The sequence below is a fragment of the Lepisma saccharinum genome, chromosome 22 (assembly GCF_977018435.1).
Source record: "Lepisma saccharinum chromosome 22, izLepSacc3.1, whole genome shotgun sequence".
Lineage (NCBI taxonomy): Eukaryota > Metazoa > Arthropoda > Insecta > Zygentoma > Lepismatidae > Lepisma > Lepisma saccharinum.
The window spans coordinates 44,961,961-44,969,700 of NC_139250.1; positions in this window are offsets into that span (position 1 = coordinate 44,961,961).

Here is a 7,740-nt window from a genome sequence, read left to right on the forward strand (position 1 = left end):
AATCTATATAAACCAAAATTACCGCCGAACTATCTAAAACTGATTTCAGCCTCCAGGCGTGCCTTCCGAGAGTATGTTGTAACAAGAAATCCTGAAGCGTTACGGCATCATAGACAACTCCTCCGCACGGTACAAAACTATATTATTGCATATAAAAGAAGGAATTGGATAAAAACGTGCAATACACTGGCTGATACATCACATCCATCCAAATACTGGCAGCAATTTAACAAACTCACAGGGAAAAGGTCAAGAACTACATATCCCATTATAGTCGATGGAAAATCCGTAGACGACGACCAAGAGAAAGCCAACACCTTTGCACACCACTTTCAAGGTATCTTCACACCACAAACTGAACCATTGCACAAAACAACCCTATCACGTACAGTACAACGTGTCTCAAACCCACATAACCGAGCTCTCAAACCTAACAATGACCATAGTATGGATGAAAATGAACCTCTAACCTCACCTATAACACCAGAAGACATCGCATGCGCCATATCTCGGAAAAGAAACACTGCTCCAGGTTTCGACTCGGTAACCTACCGACTCGTCAGAGAGGCTCCAAGAACCTTTCTGCTCATCCTAGCCACCATATATACCTATATACTACGAACAGGCTACTTCCCGACAGAATGGAAAGTTTCCAAAATGCTGCTGTTCGCCAAACCCGGGAAACCTGTTTGCGAAGTATCCTCTTACAGACCAATACAGCTCACATCGACCCTCAGCAAAATCTTTGAAAAAGTACTTGTACGCAGATTGCACCAACACCTTTCATCCAAGAAGCTCCTACCTGCACATCAAGCAGGCTTCCGACCATCCATCAGCCTCAACGACCAACTTCTGAGATTGATAACAACTGTAACAAACCACTATAACAAGTCCTTGCCATCGTGTCTTCTTTTATTCGACCTCGAAAAGGCGTTTGACAAAGTATGGCATTCGGGATTAATATATAAACTCCACAAATTCCAACTTCCTCAATGCTACATTCGCCTTATCCATTCGTTCCTGACAGGCCGCATGGCATACATCTCTCTGAACTCGGCAACATCCTATCCCATCTTCTTGCACACAGGAGTCCCACAGGGGTCTGTTTTGTCACCGCTGTTATATTTAATGTATGTAACAGATATGCCGACCATGGATACCAGCACACACGTATTCCAATTTGCAGATGACACTGCTTTCCTAACTCTTGGGAAAACAGTTCAATCCATTAATAAAACACTCCAAAAGGCCGTAGACTCCTTTATTCGCTGGTGCAACCAATGGAAACTATCAATAAACTCTTCAAAAACTCAGGCAGTAGTTTTCCTACCTCCCCACTGTCGCTCCAAAGTACACCGAAACCCCAAACTCTTGGAGATTAAAATAGAGGGGAGACGCATCTTACCTTCAAAACACGTAACATACCTTGGGGTTACCATAGATGAAAAACTGACCTGGCGCCCACACTTAGAAAGGATAAAGAAGAAGGTAAAGAACCGCCTAAACCTATTATGGAAACTGGTGGGTACATCTTGGGGATTACACCCGACAACAGTCCTAACCACCTACAAAATGTTCTTGCGCCCAGCCATCACTCACGGGCATATTGCTTGGATTGACGCTTCTGCCTCCTTCTACGACCAACTGGAAATCTTTGAACGGCACGCATTTAGATTGGCTTTCCGGATTAAATTACCTTATCCCACAGCACTACTGTATGACAGAATTTCCTTCCCGACTATTCTGTATCACGTCGAGAGCCTTCGCCAACGATACATAAACAAAGCCATGATTTCCGAAAACCCAGTATTCTGGAATACCATTCATCTTGATATCCGACATGATGCAGCACCTACACATATTTATACGCCATTACAACACCTGCTCACCATGTATTCATGTTATCTAGATGATCTAGACCCACAGAAACACGAATACGATATATATCATCCATCGCAGTTATCATGCCATATTTATCCCACCACTACAGCCTAAGCAGTACCAACAATACTCCGACTCCAAATATCGAAATCCATATTTACAATCTTCTCAACCATGCCCAAAAGTAAGATAACACATACGAATCACCAATCTTAATAAGAAAAACTATTCTGCAATATAAAAAAGCACTTAGACCATCCAAAATGATGAAAGACACATGACTTACAATGAAATCACTTACCGAAGTGAGGGCATAACCCTCTCAACGGGTTAACACTAGCAAAAAAAAAAAAAAAAAAAAAAAAAAAAGCGTCGCAGAAAAACAAACACGCATCACACAAAATTTAAGGTTCACAGTTGAAAGTTGTTGCTTTTTCCTCCTTCAATTGTCAAGTTAAATGTGAGTCAACTGTATTTTTATTCTAGAAACTAAGTATGAGTACTGAATTGCGATATATCTCATGTGTGCAAGAAGTGTCGCACAAGTGTTCCAAATGTGTAAAGTGTACCAGAAGTGATCAAAAGTACTTTCTGCAGCACACTTCTTACACACTTTTGGGACACCTTTATATTGGAAGCACTTCTTGCACACTTCCTGTACACTTCTTTTGCTTCACTTTTTGTACACTTTTGAAGCACTTCCTGTACACTTCTTGTGCACATTTAATGTGTACAAGAAGTGATCAAAAGTAGTTTCTAGGAAGTGTGCAGAAAGTGTATTTTTTTTACAGTGTAGGGCGGCAAGTGACCCCCTTGATCCTCCCCGTGGGCAGCATTTTCATCTTTGAATCTTAGAGATCCATGCAATCCCAGGATAATTGGTAGATGATTTATTTAATTAATCGATGATTGACATGAAGTTCATTAGAAAATAAATAGAACAGAATAGACTATACCAGAACGTTCATTGCCTTCAGTAAACTACCACATTTAAGATTAAACACGCCGATATCTCTGTTTTATTACTCCTTTATTAAATGTTTGAATTAGAGATTACTGCAGCTAAAATCCACGTATTAAGAGCTGCGAGAGTTTATGAAAATTGAACTCGAATATCCTCAAAATGCATATTAAAGTTTGCATTCTAAAGTGCAAAAGGAAGCCAGTCAATATGAAAATTTCATGAATTATTGATGATGGTTATTTTCGAGGAGGAATCGTAAAGATTTAATTATCACCATGAACTAAATGAAACAGAAATTTTATTCCAAGTTGTAGTCGTCCAACATGTGTGTCGTACATTTAGAATGTACGCAGTAGTAGCAACCGTATGTTTCAAAAAATGTTCTTCAGAGCTTAGAAAAATTGTTAAATATGGTATACTTCTATTTTAAATCAGAAATGCAAACTATGAATCTTTAAATACAACCTATATAACACACACACATATTGCCTTTTATGGTCGGCAGCTAGCGAGGCGGGAAATATGATCGCGTCCACAGGCAAACTGTGAGAAGTAACTGGAACCGCTAGCTACGTAATGAAATAATCTCGTACAATTACATTAACAGTTACAATTAAAATAAGCATGTACACCCAACGGCGAAAGAAACAGTAGGCGAATTGTCCACCACCATTTTCATTCGGTCTGTATTACACAATGTGATGACAATGAATTGAAATAAAGACGTCAATAAGCAGAGAACAATGCCTGCTTCGAACCAACATTGTTTCATTCCGTCACGTATCCCTCATTTTTATTTTCGAGTTACGTTTAGCTAAGCAGCCTGACAGGAAGTATAGGAAAGTGTTAACTTCAGCACCAGCTCAGCAAAAAGCATTCGCCAATATTTGCTAAGGAAAATTGATGAGAGAGAAAAAGGGGAGGAGTTTTGATGAGGAGGAAGGCAAGTTGGATCTGGCTCGGGGGAGAGACGGGGGAGTTGGTCTTGGGGTTTTGAAGAGAAGAGGAGAGTGGTTCGGGAGTAAGAAAAGGGAGTTTTGAATTTGAAGAGAGGAGAGTGAGGTTTGGTTTGGAAGGAGATTGAGGCTGGTTTCAGACTTTCAGAAACTTGTTTGGAAGTGGAGTGCAGCGAAGCTGAGTGAGAATTTAAGAGGCTAACGTCAGCAAGTGAGTGAGAGTTTAACTTGGAAACTCATTGGTCTTCTCTTCGAGAACGAGACAGGTAATACGCTTTTCTCTCAAGCCAACCTTGCCTTTGCAGTCTTTAGGACATTTTAACCCAGAATATGAGAGTTGCCATTCATTTAAAAGATTGTGTAGGTTAAGTTTATTAAGGTACCTCCGCAGATAGAAGATGCAGCCAAGCGAGAGCTTACGAGCTACCGCTAACCCCCAATAGAATAATTACTTTCATCTAAAAGGCTCCAGGTTCGATCCCCGAACACGCTTGGTAAAAGTGTGTCACAGGACGATTCCTTAAAACAACACAGGATGTAGAATAATAAAGTAGTGAAAATATCTGTGGACAATTTGCCTACCATTATCTTTGCCGTTGACTGTACCCTGTTAAAAGAGGTGTTGGAAATGATGTCCTCCTGCATCCACACATTTACGGCATTTTGAAAGGAAATTTTCACTAACGCGTATCAGTTCCCCTTCCGAAATCGCTTCAACTACTCTCCTGATATTGTCGTTCAATTATTTATACTCTAATATCTGGCTTCAGGTTTAAAAGCTTGGTAACTCGCCACGCAGACATCATAAAAATGTCTGTTTCTAATGCAAGGCGACGGAGGGATTTTTGATCATACTTCAACGTCGTCTAGATTCTCCTCATTAAGCACACGTCCGTTTTACCCTTCGCTTCTTATCAAGAACATACCCCGATTACTTAAGTTTGATCACAAGTATCCGAACACTGTCTCTGTGTGAAACAGGAACATCTGGGAATTCTAACTTCCCTACAAGAATTCGTAATCACGTAAAAGTCCTACGTAAAAATTGTTTCAAATTGTACGCATAGCGTGGCATTATTAGACTGTAGAAAAGAGCCAGTAATACGCAAACTAACACAAAACAATCTAAAACACTTGGAAACACCTTAACACTTCACAAACACGTGCAAACTGGACATGAGTTATCTGCTGTGGGTCTAAATGCCGGCAGATGCGATCTTACTACACCTCGACCATAAAAGGAACTACACACACACACACACACACACACACACACACACATACGTGCATATGCTACCTTGTGGGGACTCTGTTAGTGCACATACACTGTGGGGACCGGGGGAAATCACAGTCGTAGTCTGATGTGTTTGTTGAAATTATGTGACAAATAACACAGTAAAACTATAAACTCCCGAAAATTTAAAGTAACCTTTATTGTGAGCAAATTATACAAGAAAAACGTTTCCTATCCTTGTGGGGACACCAGTACCCACAAGGCCTGTGAAATCAGGTGGCCTCGGGTCCCCACAAGGTCCATTTGATTCATGAAAATTTGCACATACACTCCATACACACGATTGATTCTGTACAGACGCTGTGGGGACCGATGTGTAAATAAGTTTGAAAATGCTACCCTGTTGGTACTTGACAATAAAAGAGAGGAAATACTTTTAGTCTCTGTCGATTTTTGCAGTTTTTGTCGTTTATGATATTTTTCATAAACAAAATCGTAAATACTTGTCCTGCAGAGAATAAATCACTGGAAAAGAGAAACAGATGTAACATGAAATAGGAGACATCTGACGGTGGATGTAATTAAATGACTGACAAATAAAGTTAGCAAAATAATTATACTAACGAGTGTTGTGCTATTTTGGGTAGAAATGCAAACTTCTGTGTTTTAACATCAAGACAAAAAGTAAATAGCTACATAGCACGCGTATTACAAATAATAATAATAATGATGATGATGATGATAATAATAATAATAATAATAATAATAATACCACCACCATGTGATATGATGTGGAAATCTTGCAGAGGGATATAGGACTTGAAATTGATTCAATAAAGTTCTGAGTTCGATTATTTTTTTCCAGTGTCCCTTCATCAATTTTATCTAATCGTCACGATTAACCCAAAAAGCCAGAAAGATACGATGCAAAATGTGATATATGCAAAGTATCTTTCATTGTTCTCACAAACTATTTGTGTTTAATTTATATACATTTCGAATCATGCTTTGCTTTAAGTTAAATGTAGTGGCCGTGGTGGCTCAGTCGGTAACGCGTCTGACTACCATGCTCAAGGTCCCGGGTTCGATCCCCGGCCGGTTCAAATCCGGGAACTTTTCTAACGTTGGAAGCGGCCACCCAGCGTCGAATAACATGGGTACCTGGGGGAAACCCTGGGAGGTAAAGGCGGTCAGGGGCGTGATGCTGATCACATCACCCCCACTCACGACCGGATCAAGAAAGTGTGGAGCGTTACCCCCACACCCCCTATACGCCTTCATGGCGTAGTGCTAAGCACAGGGGAGAACTTTAACTTTTTTTAAGTTAAATGTTAATTTGTATCTAAATTCAATTAAACATTACAATGCTGACCAAGGCATGAAACAAGGCTCAACAGTGTTACTAAATTAAATTAGTTAATAATTTAAAAAGTGCTTTTACAAGGTATATAACTTCTGATGGAAAATCGAGTAGTGTCCCTACAACGTTGTTATCTTCCTTTGAAGAAATATATAGTGCGCTCAAGGGTAGAAATTTTCCAAGCGGAAGCGGGAGGGGTGTATCATGGGCAAAGTCAATATATTTTTCAAGGAAGCTAAAATGTAACTTTACACGCCATGAAAATACTAACAGTAACTGTTATTATTATTATTGATTTATGTACATTTCTAATTTATGATAATATATTATTCTTTTATGCATTATTTACATCTCACAAATTCAATGAATTTACTTTATGTGCTCGGATGCTTTGAAATAAGGAAGTCATGGCTTCAATTCGCGATAGAAATTCGATATACGTTTAAGAAACTTTTCTCTCCACAAGCTTACCTTTTTGTTGTTGAAGTGTATTATGTGCTCACAAGGTATATTACTGCCGATCGAAAGCAAGTAGTGTCCCCACAAGGATGATATCTTCTGTTGAAGAAGTGTTTGATGTTCTCACAAGGTTTATTACTTCTGATGCAAAGTGGGTAGTGTCCCCACAAGGTTACTATCTTCTGTTGAAGAAGTGTATGATGTCCTCACAAGGCTTATTACTTCCGATACAAAGCGAGTAGCGTCCCCACAAGGTTACTATCTTCTGTTGAAGAAATGTATGATGTCCTCACAAGGTTTATTACTTCTGATGCAAAGTGAGTAGTGTCCCCACAAGGTTACTATCTTCTGATGAAGAAGTGTATGACGTTCCCACAAGGTTTATTACTTCTGATGCAAAGTGAGTAGTGTCCCCACAAGGTTACTATCTTCTGTTGAAGAAGTGTATGATGTCCTCACAAGGTCTATTACTTCTGATGCAAAGTGAGTAGTGTCCCCACAAGGTTACTCTCTTCTGATGAAGAAGTGTATGATGTTCCCACAAGGTTTATTACTTCTGATGCAAAGTGAGTAGTGTCCCCACAAGGTTACTATCTTCTGTTGAAAATGTGTATGATGTCCTCACAAGGTCTATTACTTCTGATGCAAAGTGAGTAGTGTCCCCACAAGGTTATTAAATTCTGTTGAAGAAGTGTATGATGTTCTCACAAGGCTTATTACTTCTGGTTCACAAGTGATTAGCGTCCTCACAATGTTGTTATCTTATGTTGAGGAAGTGTATGATGTCCTCAAAAAGTACAGGGGGGCTTAAAAATTTTCGAAGGAAGGAGGGGCGGCATAACGCATGGGTAAAATCAATATTTCAGTCTAGGAAGCTACAAGTTAG